This window comes from Podarcis tiliguerta, assembly GCF_965153285.1.
Source record: "Podarcis tiliguerta genome assembly, chromosome: 16".
Lineage (NCBI taxonomy): Eukaryota > Metazoa > Chordata > Lepidosauria > Squamata > Lacertidae > Podarcis > Podarcis tiliguerta.
In genome coordinates this window covers 29,477,297-29,495,076 of record NC_139549.1, presented here as the reverse complement: position 1 = coordinate 29,495,076, position 17,780 = coordinate 29,477,297, and the positions used below count along the sequence as shown (strand labels likewise).

Sequence of the window (17,780 nt, the reverse complement as noted above, 5' to 3'; positions counted from 1 at the left end):
GTCCGTTCTTAACCTGAAACTGTTCTTAACCTGAGGTACCACTTTAGCTAATGGGGCCTCCCGCTGCCGCCGTGCGATTTCTGTTCTCATCCTGAAGCAAAGTTCTTAACCCGAGGTACTATTTCTGGGTTAGCGAGTCTGTAACCTGAAGCGTCTGTAACCTGAAGCGTCTGTAACCCGAGGTACCACTGTAATAATAATAGTACTTTGGGGTACCCACTGAAACCAATAGGCAAGGAGACTGGGGGTTGGGGGCAGTTATTAAGGATTCTGCTCTCTCTCACATGCACACACACATATGTATACACACAAACGTGCTTGCTCACTCATTTATTTTATTTTGAGTCACAGATTTTTCTGTTGTAAGAGAGTAGGAGCAATTGGAGGATAAAGCTATATTCCGCCTCTGTGGCCGCAGAATGCGAGGCTTCCCATAGATACCCGATTGGCCACTATAAGAAGAAGACGCTGAATTAGATTTTGTGTTTTTTATATTGTGATTTTATGGTTTGGACTGCCCTGAGATCTGCGGGTGAAGGGCGGTATACAAATTTAATTCATCCTCCTCATAGTTGGGCCGCTAGCCTCATCCAGCAAGGCTCCTCTTATATGTTCTTATGTTTCCTATTGTTGAGTGAGCACTTAAAGCTCCATGCAGCTTTAATTTTATTAATGGAAGTTACCATCTCTGGAGCTACAGAGCTCCATTTATTATGCCCCAGTTATTACTGGTGCCTTTTATATATGTGTTGCTGCTGTTAATGAAGGGATACCATTTATCATTGGCGCAACAGGCGTCTGAACCATGAAACCATGGCTTTTCATTGTATCACTGTGACCGGAGATTAATTCGAGCTGAAAGGGATGTGAGGGGGAAATGTTGTCCCATTAAAAATATGCATGGGTTTGGCAAAATATATTTAGATGTTCATATTCTGCTGATCTGTCTACCTAATGTGTTCCATATTATTTCATATTCGTATTATTTCACTGTATTCAAGTTGTACAAGTGACAATAAAGTATTTCAGTTTGAATTTCAATTGGTGGACTGTCTGTGGAAGGGGTAGAAAAAAAGGGGACTTGGTTTTCTTTTTCATCACGGCAGAGTTTAATTGTTGAATTAGAAATTGGTAAATTGCTGGTAAATCACGGTTTGGTTGAATCTCTCTAGTCTTTTGGATGAATTTTGAGTGGTTTTGTTATTCATTCTGAAGTATCTCCCAGTTGGATTTCTGTAATGACATTTGGAAAAGTTCGAAATGTGAATTCTACCATTGCCGGATTTAGATGTTGCTTTTCTAGTTCTATGGATCACGTCCTTCTGTTCTGAAATTTTGGCATTGGGAGTTTGGCAGCATATGGCGCACGCTTTGCTGACCAAACTATTCCAGAACAGTCAGTTCAATTTTATGTTGAACATCTAATGGAAGATAAAAACTTATCACTGCCCATGTTAAATTTATGTCAGTAGCAATGTGAGCAAGAGAACAACTCACCACCTGAAACTGAAAAGACTTCTCTTCAGGGACCAATTGTATGATTGTTCATATGTTGTACCCTGCAATCTGTTTTCCTCTTAGATTATTGGGTGCTGTGTGCTTTTTAATTTTGCTCTATTGGCTATGATGATTTGATTGACTGAAATGAACCGGTTAAGGTCCTAAGGCGTCGACACGCTTGTTTTTCGTTGATAACTGGCCACAATCCTCTTGAGGTATCACAGTGCAGTGCAGACAGCTTGGACTGTTAAACTCACGGCAGCCTCTCAGTTGAATCTTCCTTCCATATCATTGCTAGTATATTTATTATTATCGTTATTGTTATTACATATTTTTTATTTGCACCGTACAGTCGTACCTTTGAAGTCAAGTGGAATCCATTCCTGAAATCCGTTCGACTTCCAAAACATTCGAAAACCAAATTGCAGCTTCTGATTGGCTGCAAGAAGCTCCTGCAGCCAATCAGAAGCCGTGGAAACCCCATGGGGCGTTCGGGTTCCATAAATAGTTCACAAATCGGAACAATCACTTCCGGGTTTGTGGCGTTCAGGAGCCAAAACGTCCGTGTTCCAGGGCGTTCGGGATCCGAGGTACGACTGTATATGCTTTTCAATATATATTTTTCTTGATATTTTTATTTCCCACCCTTACTTCCATTATGTTTTTATTCCCACTTTATACCTACTGCTTTATACAGCATGCTTAAATCTAATACAATTATCCTCTATTTCACTTGTCACTGTTTTCATTCCGCAGCTCATAATTTGTACCCTGCCCACATTTTCATTTAACAGTTCTTCAAATAGTCTGGAAAGGGTCTCCACTCTTCCATAAACTGTTCATCTCTTTTATCTCTTACTTTTGCTGTCAATTTCGCCATTTCTGCATAGTCCATTAACTTTCGAAGCCATTCCTCCTTAGTTAGTTCTTCTCCTTCTTTCCATTCCTGCATGTACAGGATTCTGGCTGCTGTTGTTGCGCACATAAATAGTTCAAACGTGGGAGATTATTATTATTATTATTATTATTATTAACATCGCACCTTTCCCTCAGTCGGGGCTCAAGGCAGCTTACAAAAATTAGCAGATGGGGAAAAATGCAGAAAACAAATAAAAGATAATAGTAAAAAAATATATAATTAAACTGTAATAGAATTAAAACAAGAAGAGAACATATACAGCATACCTTGGATCTCAAACTGAATCCATTCCGGAAGTCCGTTCCAAAACCAAAGCGTTCCAAAACCAAGGCGCGCTTTCCCATAGAAAGTAATGCAAAATGGATTAATCCTTTCTTGACTTTTAAAAACAACACCTAAAACAGGAATTCAACATGAATTTTACTATTTAAAGAGACCATTGATCCATAAAATGAAAGCACTAAACAATGTACCACAGTCACACAATCAATCAGTAGCTGAACTGGGTCCACACAGTCGCAAAAACAAGCGAGCCGCAAAAACAAAAATGCAAAATAAATAGCAAAAACAGACAGACCTCAGTGTAACACTCAAAATGGAAGTGTGGCACTCAAATCGGAGCACGTTCGGCTTCCGAAAAATGTTCACAAACCGGAACACTCCTTTCCGGGTTTGACGGGTTTGGGTTCCAAGTTCTTTGAGTACCAAGGTGTTTGAGAACCAAGGTACCATTGTATTGGCTTCTGCTGAAAGCATGAACACCCCCTGCCCACCAACAGATTATGCCTGGGGCAATGCAACCAACATTAAAAATGATTCCCTCCCTCTATCCTAAAAGAAATGCCTATTGAGAAAACCAGCCCCCTTTTGCCTTCACAGGGGTGACCCAGACAATAGGAGGGGCAATATGCAGAGGGATATGGATAGAGGCATACACACAGGATGGTCACTAAATCACAGTCCATCAATTTGCTCAACACAGCGCAGCAACACATCTCGGCGCTTCCCTAACTTGATAGAGAGATCTGACTCAGAGCTTGTTGTGGCTGTTTCATCTGCTAGCTTTGACAGGTAATGGTGGTCATCGCCATCCAACCACAGTTCGCAACAGGTTCGCAATACGCCTTGCCTGGTGTTTTTTACAAAATGCTTTGGGTAGACTGGAAAGTTTTCCGCTCCTGAATGCTTTTAGACCCAACCCAATGCAAATTAAGGCCCAGAGATTTTGATATATGTTTGTAAGCACCTAAAAACCTTTGACAAGCAGCAGGGTTGTCTGCTAAGCAAGCATGTTGAAATTCAATTTCGCTAACGTGTCACTGGGACGTGGGCGGCGCTGTGGGTTAAACCACAGAGCCTAGGGCTTGCCAATCAGAAGGTTGGTGGTTCAAATCCCTGCGACTGGGTGAGCTCCCATTGCTCAGTCCCTGTTCCTGCCAACCTAGCAGTTCGAAAGCACGTCAAAGCGCAAGTAGATAAATAGGTACTGCTCTGGCGGGAAGGTAAACGGCGTTTCCGTGTGCTGCTCTGGTTCGCCAGAAGCGGCTTAGTCCTGCTGGCCACATGACCCGGAAGCTGTATGCTGGCTCCCTCAGCCAATAAAGTGAGATGAGCGCGCAACCCCAGAGTCGTCTGCGACTGGACCTAATGGTCAGGGGTCCCTTTACCTTTAACGTGTCACTAACCAATGCAATCCCTGCCCTTCTGCAAACCATTTCAGGCATCAAATGCAACTCTTCCCCGACACACACAAACCCCAGGAGCACACCATGCATTCTATTTTGCAAGCTGGAACAGATACGTACTCTAAGTGTGAATGGTTCAGGCATCCCGCGAATGACATTCATTAAAGCCACCGCTTTCGACTACAGAGACGCAGGCATGATAACCAGGTTAAGGCTCAGGGTCTTGCCTGTGTGCGTTCTGCAGATGAGAACCAATGATTTACACAAAGGTTTGGCACAAAACCGAACCACATTTATTTCCTGACCGTCCTCAGGGGAGTTTGGAGGGGCACAAATAGGGGTCATATCCTTGCTGTGCTTCCGCTGGCAAGCTGAAGACCATTTTTCCACAACAGGCTTTCGGGAACTGATTGTTTTCAAGGAAACGGCTTTTAATAGTGCTGCTGTTTTTACTATCTATATATTAACATACAGTGGTACCTTGGTTCTCAAATGCCTTGGTACTCAAAGAACTTGGAACCCAAACCCGTCAAACCCGGAAGTAAGTTTTCCGGTTTGCAAACTTTTTCCGGAAGCCGAACATGCTCCGTTTTGAGTGTTAGGCTTCCGATTTGAGTGTTGCACTGAGGGCTGTCTGTTTTTGTTATTTATTTTGCTGTTTTATTTATGCGGCTCTTTTTGTTTTGTTTTTGTGACTGTGTGGAACCCCAGTTCAGCTGTTGATGGATTGTGTGACTTCAATACATTGTTTATTGATTTCATTTTATGGATCAGTGGTCTCGTTGGATAGTAGAATTCGTGCTAAATTGCTGTTTTAGAGGTTGTTTCTAAAAGTCTGGAACAGATTAATCCATTTTGCATTACTTTCTATGGGAAAGCACGCCTTGGTTTTGGAACGCTTTGGTTTTGGAATGGACTTCCGGAACGGATTAAGGTTGAGAACCAAGGTACCACTATACAGTGGCACCTCAGGTTACATACACTTCAGGTTACAGACTCTGCTAACCCAGAAATATTACCTCGGTTTAAGAACTTTGCTTCAGGATGAGAACAGAAATTATGCTCCGGCGGTGTGGCGGCAGCAGCAGGAGGCGCCATTAACTAAAGTGGTGCTTCAGGTTAAGAACGGACCTCCGGAACAAATTAAGTACTTAACCCGAGGTACCACTGTACTGTAGAGAGCCAGAACCAAGAATGGGGAGATGGGACCCCACCCTTTCTCTCTGGCAACCCCCTGTCTCCACCCTTTCCTCTCTTTCAACCCCCCCTCTCTGTTTCTCTCTCCCCCCTATTTCTTTTTCAGCACCCCCCAAAAATAACTTCCTTTCAGGATTCGACCCCCTCCCCCGCTTCACCTGCATGGAATTAAACTGAGGGCCATTTGTGGCCCTGGGTTCCCAAGTCTCTCCCCACCCCTATTTTAGCAGAGCAGGGTAGAGGGGTAAATGATGGAGAGGAAACAATAAGGGTTTGCTATTCACCCCTGATCAAAACCAATTGACCACTGACCTCTTTCTCTCTCTTTCCCACAGGTAATGTTGCCTGTTGCCCCAGGGCGAACTCCCCCTGTTGGTAGCTGAGGTAAGAAAAACACACACACCACAAACAAACACAAATATATATTTAAAATGCTCTTAGCTTCTTATGCTGTCCAGAAATGGAAATGCTGTGTTGTATCCAAGACTTACACCGACTAGTTAAATCTCGTTGTGCATTCCCACCAGGGATGGAGGAGAAATGTGGTTTGTTTCTCATTTCAAAGCGAATCTACCTGATTTGCTCTTCCTGAAACAACACACCGAGCTTAAATGCACCTCCTTCGACTTATACGAGAGCCGAAGCTCTCCACGTTTTGCAGGGCGGTTCTCTTAAAACCATAAAATGCATATATTAGGGGGAAATGTGCCTGAGAACGCATGAATGGGTAAGAGTGACATAAAAAAAATGCAGTAAAGTGATTCCAGGAAGTGTGCGTTTGGGGTAAAAGTCGGCGCAAAAATGTGAGTGCTAAATCTTACAGCTGATGCAGAAATGATGGCAGATTGAATTTAGGAGTGGTAAATTGAGAAACTGGGAGAACCCAAAACTGACAGATTTGTCCATCCATAGCTTCTTGTACTACTCAGATCAGGGTAGTTAGCAAAGAAGAGGGGTCGTATAATCGCTTTTCAGTGCAGGCCTGTGCACCCCGTGAAGAGGGGGACGGGTCTGGTGGTTATTCCAGAGGGATTTCTCTGAGAGAAAGGTGTTGCGGTTCTGCATTAGGCGCCCATTAGAATCTGCAGAAATGTATAGTTGAGGGCCTTTGCTCTAGGAGTCCCTAGTGATGGGTAAATGCTGGGTTGTTAATAAAAGAAGTGCAACCACCAGGGATAGAAGGGACCTGTGGGACACATGTTGTTTAGTCGTTTAGTCATGTCCGAGTCTTCGTGATCCCATGGACCAGAGCACGCCAGGCACTCCTGTCTTCCACTGCCTCCCACAGTTTGGTCAAACTCATGCTGGTAGCTTCAAGAACACTGTCCCACCATCTCGCCCTCTGTCGTCCCCTTCTCCTTGTGCCCTCATTCTTTCCCAACATCAGGGTCTTTTCCAGGGAGTCTTCTCTTCTCATGAGGTGCCCAAAGTATTGGAGCCTCAGCTTCAGGATCTGTCCTTCCAGGGAGCACTCAGGGATGATTTCCTTCAGAATGGAGAGGTTTGATCTTCTTGCAGTCCATGGGACTCTCAGGAGTCTCCTCCAGTACCATAATTCAAAAGCATCAATTCTTCGGCGACCAGCCTTCTTGATGGTCCAGCTCTCACTTCCATACATCACTACTGGGAAAACCATAGCTTTAACTATACGGATCTTTGTCGGCAAGGTGATGTCTCTGCTTTTTAAGAAGCTGTCTACGTTTGTCATCGATTTTCTCTCATGAAGCAGGCGTCTTTTAATTTTGTGGCTGCTGTCACCATCTGCAGTGATCATGGAGCCCAAGAAAGTAAAATCTATCACTGCCTCCATTTCCTCCCCTTCTATTTGCCAAGAGGTGATGGGACCAGTGGCCAGGATCTTAGTTTTTTTGATGTTGAGCTTCAGACCATATTTTGCGCTCTCCGTGGGACGCATACACCCCCCAATATTGCTGAACTACAACTCACATCATGCCCTGATAACTGGACAAGGGGGAGTTGTAGAGCCTACAACATTGGGCCAGGGCGCTTCAGATTCTGCATCCCTGATCGATATAAGGAGAGTGTCCTCTGCCCCTTTTGAACTATTATTATTATTATCATTATCATTATCATTTAATTCCTATACCGCCCTACACCCGAAGGTCTCAGGGCGGTTCACATAAAATATCAAATACATCAGATCAAAACAAAACCAACAACCCAATACAAAACCCCCAAAGAGCCAGCATTTTTAGAAAGGGTATAGGATAAACAATTGGTTTATCCACATTCCGGTTTCACCAGCTTAATGCACCTACGTGATTAATCAGCTGAAGATTTAATTAAGTGGCACATCCTACCAAATAAACACACACATTTATTTCATGAGAGTTATGCACCAATTGATTGTGTAAAAAATATATATGCAACCCCTCCACCAAGTGTGGTTTACAAAAAGATAAAACAATCATATTATTGATAAAACAATCAACAGCCATAATTTAAAGCAGTGGTTCCTAAAGTGGGTGGTATCCTGCTAGTGAGTGGTATTGCTTCTAAACGGGATGGGATTGCCGGGTGTGGGGGCGGCACTGGAGTTATAAGTCCTAGCTATCAGATTTTGAAAAAACTAGTCTCACTGTACTGGGACACGGGTGGCGCTGTGGCTTAAGCCACAGAGCCCAGGACTTGCCAATCAGAAGGTCGGCGGTTCGAATCCCTGTGACGGGGTGAGCTCCCGTTGCTCGGTCCCTGCTCCTGCCAACCTGGCAGTTCGAAAGCACATCAGAGTACCAGTAGATAAATAGGTATCACTCCGGCGGGAAGGTAAACGGCGTTTCCGTGCGCTGCTCTGGTTCGCCAGAAGCGGCTTAGTCATGCTGGCCACATGACCCGGAAGCTGTACGCTGGCTCCCTCGGCCAATAAAGCAAGATGAGCGCCGCAACCCCAGAGTCAGCCAGGACTGGACCTAATGGTCAGGGGTCCCTTTACCTTTAGTATCACTGTATCAAGTTCATTAGCTTTGTTGAATTCATTAAACTCAATAATTTCAATTGACCTTTGAACAGATGCGCCATTGTTACTGTTCCGAATTGGACAGGGGACGCTGGGGATGAGTTTCTGGAACCAAGCAGGGTGGTAGCTTGAAAATTAGGGAATCACCGATTGAAAACATTTTAAAAAGTTGAAATCAACAACAAGCTGTACAGTAAATGGATTAAAACGCAAAACAACATCCTAAGTATCTGGGTAGGCTTGTCTGAACAGAAATGTTTTTAGCAGACGCCCCAAAGAGAGGAGGAAATGGAAGGTGACCAGCCTTTCTGTGTTACTGTTTTAGGCAGAAAGCATTTACAGCCAGTGAGAACATTGGAGAAGAAAAATATTGAAGAAGGTGGGGCGGTGATGGGGAGAGAGAACCTTGGAGTTGATTCCGGGGCCAGCAGTTCAGGTGATGAACACACATGCGAAATCCATAACCAAGATGTTATTTAGCGTTTGTTTCTATGGGAATGCTTTGGCGAGCGCGCAACCGTCCTCTTGGGTTCTTTCCTGTACATTTCCTGCAAGGGAGCATGTGTTAGATCTTTCTATCCAAGAGACACATGTTTCATATTTTCCCATAACCTCTTCCTGACCCTTTTGGCTGAGGCAAGGAAATGCAAGATGGGACTGCGTCTTCTCTCTTGATTGTGATTACTTACACAAAACGGAAAAAATTCCGTGTGGCTCTGCTCTCTCCCCTTCCCCCATGCTCTCTGGGGTGCGTGTGTATGTGTGTGTGTTTGCACACGCATATGTGCAGTATTCCTTGGAACCATAAACTATTGTTGAAGGGGAAAGTTAGGTTCCAAGGATTCTTCCTGGCCGGCTCGCGAGATGGCTGCGTCGGCCGTTTGGGCGGTTTCCCTTCTCTCGAGCTCTTAATACGACAGACTTCATTAGCGGATGACTCTGGGTAAAGGGGAGGGAAATTACGATGGCCCCCTCGCAAAGGTTAGGAGCGCCTACCCCCAAAGGACTTCTACATTTCAGTTTTGACAGCTGCTGTCGGCGGCTTGAGGGGAATGCAAAGCAAAGACCCGCTCGCAGCATCTTCCATCTGATCTGCGCCAGAGTGACCAGAAAATGGGTAGGGTGACTTCCAGATTTGGGCTTCCGGGAGAGATTGGAGACAAACATTTCCTGTGATTCTCAGCGGGTGATTCTCTTATCGCCCAGCAACACGGTCATCAAACCCCTATGTTCTTCGTACAGTCGTACCTTGGATCTTGAATGGCTTATTTGGCAAACATTTCAGCTCCTGAACTGGAAGTGAGTGTTTCGGTTTTCAAACTTTTTTTGGAAGCCAAACGTTCGACGTGGCTTCTGATTGCCTGCAGGAGCTTCCTGCAGCCAATCAGAAGCCGCACTTTGGTTTCCAAACTTTTGGAAGTCGAACGGACTTCTGGAACGGATTCCATTCTACTTCCAAGGTACGACTGTACTTGGAACTGAGAGTGGGGAACCAGTTCAGTTTTAGACCCCAGTAAGAACCACAGCGCGTGGCACTGTGGGTTAAACCACAGATAGGGCTTGCCGATCGGAAGGTCGGCAGTTCACATCCCCGCAACGGGGTGAGCTCACAATGCTCGGTCCCTGCTCCTGCCAACCTCACAGTTCGAAAGCGCGTCAAAGTGCAAGTAGATAAATAGGTACCACTCCGGCGGGAAGGTAAACGGCATTTCCGTGTGCTGCTCTGGTTGGCCAGAAGCGGCTTAGTCATGCTGGCCACATGACCCAGAAGCTGTACGCTGGCTCCCTCGGCCAATAAAGCGAGATGAGGGCTGCAACCCCAGAGTCAGCCACGACTGGACTTAATGGCCAGGGGTCCCCTTACCATTACCTTTAAGAACCACAATGGTGTGTGACTCTGGAAAAAGGGTGGCGGGGTGTCACAGGGCTGGTGGCCAAGTGTGGTGTTCCTGTTTGACCCTTGGGGCTCTCCGTAGGTCCTCCCTCCCTCAGACCACACCCTTTGCCAACTCTGCTCCACATCCTCAAGTGGAAATGCGCCCTGGAAGTATGATAATGCTCTTGCTTGTCTGGATGGCAGGATGGAGATGGGAGCATATATTAACGGGCGTGTAGGACCGGCTGGCTGCAATGCAGGTTATGTGCAAAGGTGAGGTAAAAAGGTAAAGGGACCCCTGACCATTCGGTCCACTCGTGACCGACTCTGGGGTTGCGGCGCTCATCTTGCTTTATTGGCCGAGGGAGCCGGCGTACAGCTTCCGGGTCATGTGGCCAGCATGACTAAGCCGCTTCTGGCGAACCAGAGCAGCACACGGAAACGCCGTTTACCTTCCCGCTGGAGCAGTACCTATTTATCTACTTGCACTTTGACGTGCATTCGAACTGCTAGGTTGGCAGGAGCAGGGACCGAGAAACGGAAGCTCACCCCGTCGTAGGGATTCGAACCGCCAGCGTTCTGATCGGCAAGTCCTAGGCTCTGTGGTTTAACCCACAGCGCCACCTGCGTCCCTGCGAAGGTGAGAGAGAGAGAGTCAAATTTGTTTCTCCGCCCTCTATTTCCTCTAGCCACGCCTGTCACTATAAAGTGAAAACACCACCAATTTTGCCCATGAGAAAATGTGGTCTGCAAAAAAGGCTTCCCAGCCTTGGCATTCTTAAATTGTATTCTTGGCAGGACCCTGTAAGTTACCTCCATAAATAAGAGTCTTCTCACCCAGGGACGACTCTGCGCAGGATTCCTGCATTGCAGGAGTTTGGCTTAGATGACCTTCTCAGTCCCATCCAGCTCTACATTTCTATGATTCTACGTTAGCTGGGACTGAAGGGAACTGGTGTCCATTATCTTCCGGAGCCCTTCTTCCCCCCCATCTCTGCAATAAAGCCATTATAATGAGCCGTCAGCAGACTTTGGCAAAACTTCAGCCACAGAAAATGTGAACATTTACAGTGGTACCTCGGGTTAAGTACTTAATTCGTTCCAGAGGTCCGTTCTTAACCTGAAACCGTTCTTAACCTGAAGCACCACTTTAGCTAATGTGGCCTCCCGTTGCTGCAAGATTTCTGTTCTCATCCTGAAGCAAAGTTCTTAACCTGAGGTAATATTTCTGGGTTAGTGGAGTCTGTAACCTGAAGCGTATGTAGCCCGAGGTACCACTGTACCGGCTTCATTTTTATTACTTTGTTTCCCGTTGAGCACCTGTTCAAGAAACAGAGCTCCAGGCAGCATAAACACCAGCATTTCCAAACCTTTTTTCTGTTTATCCATAACATTCCTCCGTTTGGTGCCGTGCTCCTCTTCCTTTCGAAAATATTCGTTTTGGCATCGGCGCTCTAGATGCTGAGGTTTCCTTCTCACAGCACGCCCCGCAATCTCTTCCAAAGAGGCTCTGTGTGGAGCCAGACCCTTGGCTTCATCGAGTTTGTGTCCTGCTTTCCAGACCCCCAGACACCCCCCCCCTTCTCCCTTGGATGCTTCTTGCAATGCACCGCATGGGTCATCCAACGCAATCAGCATTTCTGTCTGGAAATGGGCACCACGGATCACGCGCCGTTTCTCAGCTGCTCATTCTTGTTCGGCACGGAGGGATGATAATAATAATAATAATAATAATAATAATAATAATAATTATACCCCGGCCATCTGGCTGAGTTTCCCCAGCCACTCTGGGCGGCTCCCAATCAAGTGTTAAAAACAATACAGCATTAAATATTAAAAACCTCCCTAAACAGGGCTGCCTTCAGATGTCTTTTAAAGAGAAGATAGCTGCTTAGTTCCTTCACATCTGAAGGGAGGGTGTTCCACAGGGCGGGCGCCACTACCGAGAAGGCCCTCTGTCTGGTTCCCTGTAATCTCACTTCTCGCAATGAGGGAAGCGCCAGAAGGCCCTCAGAGCTGGATTTCCATGTCCGGGCAGAACGATGGGGGTGGAGACGTTCCTTCAGGTATACAGGACCGAGGCCGTTTAGGGCTTTAAAGGTCAGCACCAACACTTTGAATTGTGCTCGGAAACATACTGGGAAAACTGCTACTCAACTCCCAAGGTTTCCATTTCTCTCGGGTGCCTTCAGAGGTGGGGAATATTGCACTAGTCCCCCCCCCCCATGATTTTAGTGCTTCTGTCTCTTTTTCTAATGATCCCTACGCACTGCGGTTCCTGTTGTTGTGATGGAAAAGGCTTTTTGACCGCTATACCAGCATGTCATTCTAAATTTCTTGCTCACCAGTGGATGTGGCATAACACAACAAAGAAAGTCACTGGGCGATGTTGCTTCTCGCCCCCTCTTTCCACACATGATTGTCTCTCTTTCTCCACCCCCACCCCCAATTGAAAACCACAGGAAAGAACTGTACCACCCCAATGTTTGTCGGTTACTTTCACAATTTTCCTGGAATCAAATAACATTGAGCATCAAACGTGGGCTATGTTTCATTAGTTTTCCAGAAGTGGCTTCTACGTCGTGTGAGAGCTCAAATGTAATGTGGAAATTAACCATTAAGGAAATGTTGGGGGAAATGGAATAAATGGTTGTGTGAATGCCCCCCCCCTTTTTGTCCTAGTGAACTCTTGTAGAGAACTCTTGTTTTATCTTTGGCAGAGCTTAGAAAGTTCGTTTTTAAAAAGAATCTCATTCCAGTTCAGTGTGTCCCAAAAAGATCTGATTCCAGTTCAACAGACATGCTTGGTTTACGTTCAGTTCACGTTTATCCAAATGACGCTCAGCAATCCTTTTTCCAGCACTTTTACAAACGTTCCATGCGTGCTGTGCTGAAGTATAAAATACACCTAAAGAAGACATCGAAACACGCAAACACAGGGGTTTGTGAATGGTTTTGATCCCCCTGCAATTAAGATGGCTAAGCTTCAAGACCCAAAGAGTTTATAATTTTTTTAAAAATGTAAGAAGTTGGAAGATGAACTGGAAATTACCCCGGAATGAACTTAATTTACATCTAGTTCACCCAGCAATTACGGGAACTGCTTCCAAGGGGGTTAGTTCAGATATTTTCAAAAAACTACCATATTTTTCGCACCATAGGACGCACTTTGTTTTAGAGGGGGGAGAACAAGAAAAAAAAATTCTCCCCCTCTCTGCCCAGCGCCCCTTCAGCGAAGCGGCAGGAGGCGCTGCGCAGAGAGAGGGAGAATTTTCCCCCTCTTGTTTTGCCACTCTAAAACAAGGTGCCGTTTAAGGTGCGTTCAGGCGGCTACCTTGGAAGCCTGGAGAGCGAGAGGGGTCGGTGCGCACCGACCCCTCTCGCTCTCCAGGCTTCAGGTTCCTTTCAACCTGCTCTTTGGGGCTGGCGGGGGGAAGCCCACCACCAGCCCCAAAGAGCAGGTAAGGGAGCAGCGGAAAGGCGCAGTGGAGATGCTGCTGCCATAGTCGCACGTCACTTCTCCAGCCAGGAGAGGGTCGCAGGGTTATGGCTTCTTTAGCCCCGCGCACGCTCTCCCAGCTGAAGAGGTGGCGCGCGTCTAAAGAGGCTCCTGCCATAGCCGCGTGTCACCTCTCCAGCCGGGAGAGGGTCGCGGGGCTATGGCGTCTTCGCTCCATAGGACGCACACACATTTCCCCTTCATTTTTGAAGGGGAAAAAGTGCGTCCTATAGAGCGAAAAATACGGTAATTCAGGGAACTTTATTAAACCAAGCTGGTCCATTGCAAACAATGGCCTTAGATACCTTTCTGCATTAAATCCTTTCTTTTCTTATCACACTCCACAGTTGGCTCCCACGGAGACAGCATGTCCGGTCCAAACTTTGCTTCTTCATGAGTGTGTTTGTGTGTGAGAGAGAAAGAAAGAGAGAGGCTACTGGAGCACAAATGTTCTCTGCCTGAAACATTTCTAAAGCCTCAGGCCAGTGTAGGCTTTTGAAAATAACTTCCCTTTTGAGGGCAGTTATCAGATACCCCTGTGGGGTGAGCTCCAGCTGGTGTGCCAGGGTCCTAACCTAATCCTTCCTACAGAGTCCACAGGATGCAATTGTGCCTCTCGGTATATTTCAAGGGGCAGCACCTGTTGGGTTGTGGCTGTTGGATGCCTTGGGAACCAAGGAATTTGATTGGGGGAAGCATAAAGGAGTTGTAGGGGACGCGGGTGGCACTGTGGGTTAAACCACAGAGCCTAGGACTTGCCGATCAGAAGGTCGGCGGTTCAAATCCCCGCGACGGGGTGAGCTCCCGTTGCTCAGTCCCTGCTCCTGCCAACCTAGCAGTTTGAAAGCACACCAGTGCAAGTAGATAAATAGGTACCGCTCCGGCGGGAAGGTAAACGGCGTTTCCGTGCGCTCTGGTTTCCGTCACGGTGTCTTGTCGTGCCAGAAAAGGTTTAGTCCTGCTGGCCACATGACCCGGAAAGCTGTCTGTGGACAAACGCCGGCTCCCTCGGCCTGAAAGCGAGATGAGCACTGCAACCCCAGAGTCACCTTTGACTGGACTTAACCGTCCAGTGGTCCTCTGTATATACACACATATACACACCAATCCTACACAGAACTTGATAGTAATATCCTATAATATACAACAAAGTACTGTCACACCAAGTATATCGCATACTCTTTTATTTCCTGTAAGCACTAACATTTCATTTTTAGCATACCACTCCTCGTGCAATTACAACCTTCTTTATATTCTTACAACCCTTTCATTTTTATTGTGTTTTGCCTAGACTCATGCCCTACCCTGCCCAGACGTAATGGAGATCAGTCGCAGTTTCTATTTGCTTTAATAGTGTTGTCATCTTTTGGCACATTCTTGAGAGTCTAGAGCTGTTGGGGTTTTTTTATTTTATTTTTGTAAGCCTACAATGGGCTAACGAATCAGTTTTGATGTAATCAGCTTAACCGGTGTGTTTACTGTGATCACGGGACTGAAAAGCCCCCAAAAGTCAACTCCTAAATACCTTCATAGAAACTTAAATGCCATCTGTAAGCTCGTTCCTACTTTGTCACAGCGGCCAAACCAGTTTGGCCTGCCAGCAGCAACCCTGACTGTGGCACGACCGGGGGGGGGGGGGTAGTCCCCTTTTGACAAAATTCTGTAGCTGCTCCAGCCTCAAATCTTGCCCTCGATGCCATTTCAAGTCACCGTGTTACAGCAGCGTCCGTCCATCTTGAGTCCCCAGATGGCGTTGGACTACAACTCCCATCATCCATAGCCAGCTATTCCCAGTGGTCATGGATGATGGGAGTTGTAGTCCAACAGTATCTGTCGAGGTTGCAGAACTCTGCCGTGCATGACTGAATATTTATTTTATCTAGAAATGCTTTTAAACTGCTTAATATTTCAAGATAGCTGAGCAACGTGCAAAAATGCAGCACGAAGACAATAAATGTTGGGGAAATGGGAGATAAAAATCAGTAAAACTGTCCTGTGCCCTTTTAAAAATGTGGCTCTCTTTTGGGGGGGGGGGTTACTGGGTTTTTTTATTTTGATTATATATATTGTTGTTTTTATGTTGATCTTTTCTGTGAACCCCTCTGAGACCTTGGGATATAGGGTGGTATATATATTCAATAAATAGTAGTACAGTGGTACCTTAGTTTCAGAACAGCTTAGTTTATGAACAACTTGGATTAAGAACGCTGCAAACCCGGAAGTAGGTGTTTTGGTTTGTGAACTTTGCCTTGGAAGCAGAACATGTTGAGTGTGTTCCATTCGTAAACTGAGCCCCCCACTGCTATGGGAAAGCACACCCATGGTAAAATTCATGTTAAATTGCTGTTTTACGGGTTGTTTTTAAAAGTCTGAAACAGATTAATCCATTTTGCATTGCTTTCTATGGGAAAGCATGCCTTGGTTTAAGAACGCTTTGGTTTAAGAACAGACTTCCAGAACGGATTAAGTTTGTAAACCAAGGTACCACTGTAGTAGTAGTAGAAGCAGGGATTCAGTAACAACAGGGCCCAACCAAATACAGTGGTACCTCGGGTTACCTACGCTTCAGGTTACAGATGCTTCAGGTTACAGACTCCGCTAACCCAGAAATAGTACCTTGGGTTAAGAACTTTGCTTCAGGATGAGAACAGAAGTCGCGCGGCGGCAGGAGACCCCATTAACTAAAGTGGTACCTCAGCTTAAGAACAGTTTCAGGTTAAGAACGGACCTCCAGAACGAATTAAGTTCTTAACCCGAGGTACCACTGTATAGATAAAAATATGCAGCTAAGGCCCTCAAGACAGATTTCCATTGCCCCCAAAGGTACATAAAACCAGTGACATACAAAACCCCACAATCATGCCCCTTCTGTGCAACTGTATCCGCCAAGTTACGCAGGGTTTATTTATTGCCCAGAGAATGGAAGGCCTCAGTTTTGTGGCTCAGCGCGAATGTGGGTTTAGAAGATTTCAAGGCACCTAGTCCAGGACTCCAGTCTGCGCTCTACATTCGAAGTGGTATCATGTGACTTTAAGCAGTCATGGCTCCCCCTTCCGAAAAAATCCTGGGAACTGTAGGGTGCTAAGAGCTGTTAGGAGACGCCATTCCCCTCACAGAGCTGCAGTTCTGCGGACTGCATAGGATTGCTGGAAGCAGAAGGTGGCCATGTTGCTTAGGACTTTTAGTTCTCTGCTGCAGACTTGAGAGCTATCCTCTGATGTGTTTGTGAAGAGGCAATTGGAATCTTTTGCTTCTGTTGTTGTTATTATTATTATTATTATTAACTTGTGCTTTGTTGAGGTCAGTCTGAGCTGCGTTTTGGAGGAGATCCTGTGGGCCCAGTGATCTTCTACTCTCAACTTCCCCAGGCATGATGGGAGTTGCCATCTAGTGTGGTTCACCACACCAGATGTAACACTAAAACCCTAGTTTGTTTGTTAAATTTATCTGTCATCTTTTTAAAAAGCCAAATACAGTGGTGCCTCAGGTTAAGTACTTAATTCGTTCCGGAGGTCCGTTCTTAACCTGAAACTGTTCTTAACCTGAAGCACCACTTTCGCTAATGGGGCCTCCTGCTGCCGCCACGCCGCCGCCACACGATTTCTGTTCTCATCCTGAAGCAAAGTTCTTAACCCGAGGTACTATTTCTGGGTTAGCGGAGTCTGTAACCTGAAGCGTATGTAACCCGAGGTACCACTGTAACTCCAAAGAAGTGAACACATACATTAAAACTAGCATAGAACAAAGCATAGAAAAATCTAAAAACACATTTCTATTTTTAATGGGCAGGGCTAAAACGCCCCACCCACTCAAAAGCCCAATGAAAAAGAAACGTTTTTGACTCGTGTAATGATGGTGCGAGGCGAGCCTCCGTACGGGAGAGCATTCCACAAGTGGGGAGCCACCACGCAAAAGGACCCGTCTTGTGTTGCCACCCTCCAGACCCCTGGAGGAAGGGACACATGAAGAAAGGCCCTCAGGTGTTGCTTGCAAGGTCTGGGGGCAGCTTATATGGGCAGAGGCAGACTGTGAGGTATTGGGGTCCCAAGCCTCGTAAGACCTTACAGTGTTGCATCTGCACCAAGTCATCCCATCTCCTGGGTCCAGAGATGTTTCCCAAGGGCCGC

At 46.1% G+C, this 17,780-nt stretch overlaps 1 protein-coding gene across 12 annotated transcripts in view; it reads left to right on the top strand.

Annotated features, from left to right (window-relative positions):
* Positions 1 to 17,780, top strand: part of HIC2 (HIC ZBTB transcriptional repressor 2) — a 137,151-nt gene that overhangs the window by 76,652 nt on the left and 42,719 nt on the right. For 11 of the 12 annotated variants that reach the window (XR_014506049.1, XM_083418310.1, XM_083418319.1 and 8 more), the window contains exon 2: positions 5,637 to 5,685. The exons of the other annotated variant lie outside the window; for it this stretch is intronic. The gene's annotated coding sequence lies outside the window, so the exon portion shown is untranslated. The remainder of the gene's footprint in view (positions 1 to 5,636; positions 5,686 to 17,780) is intronic. 12 annotated transcript variants of the gene reach the window in all.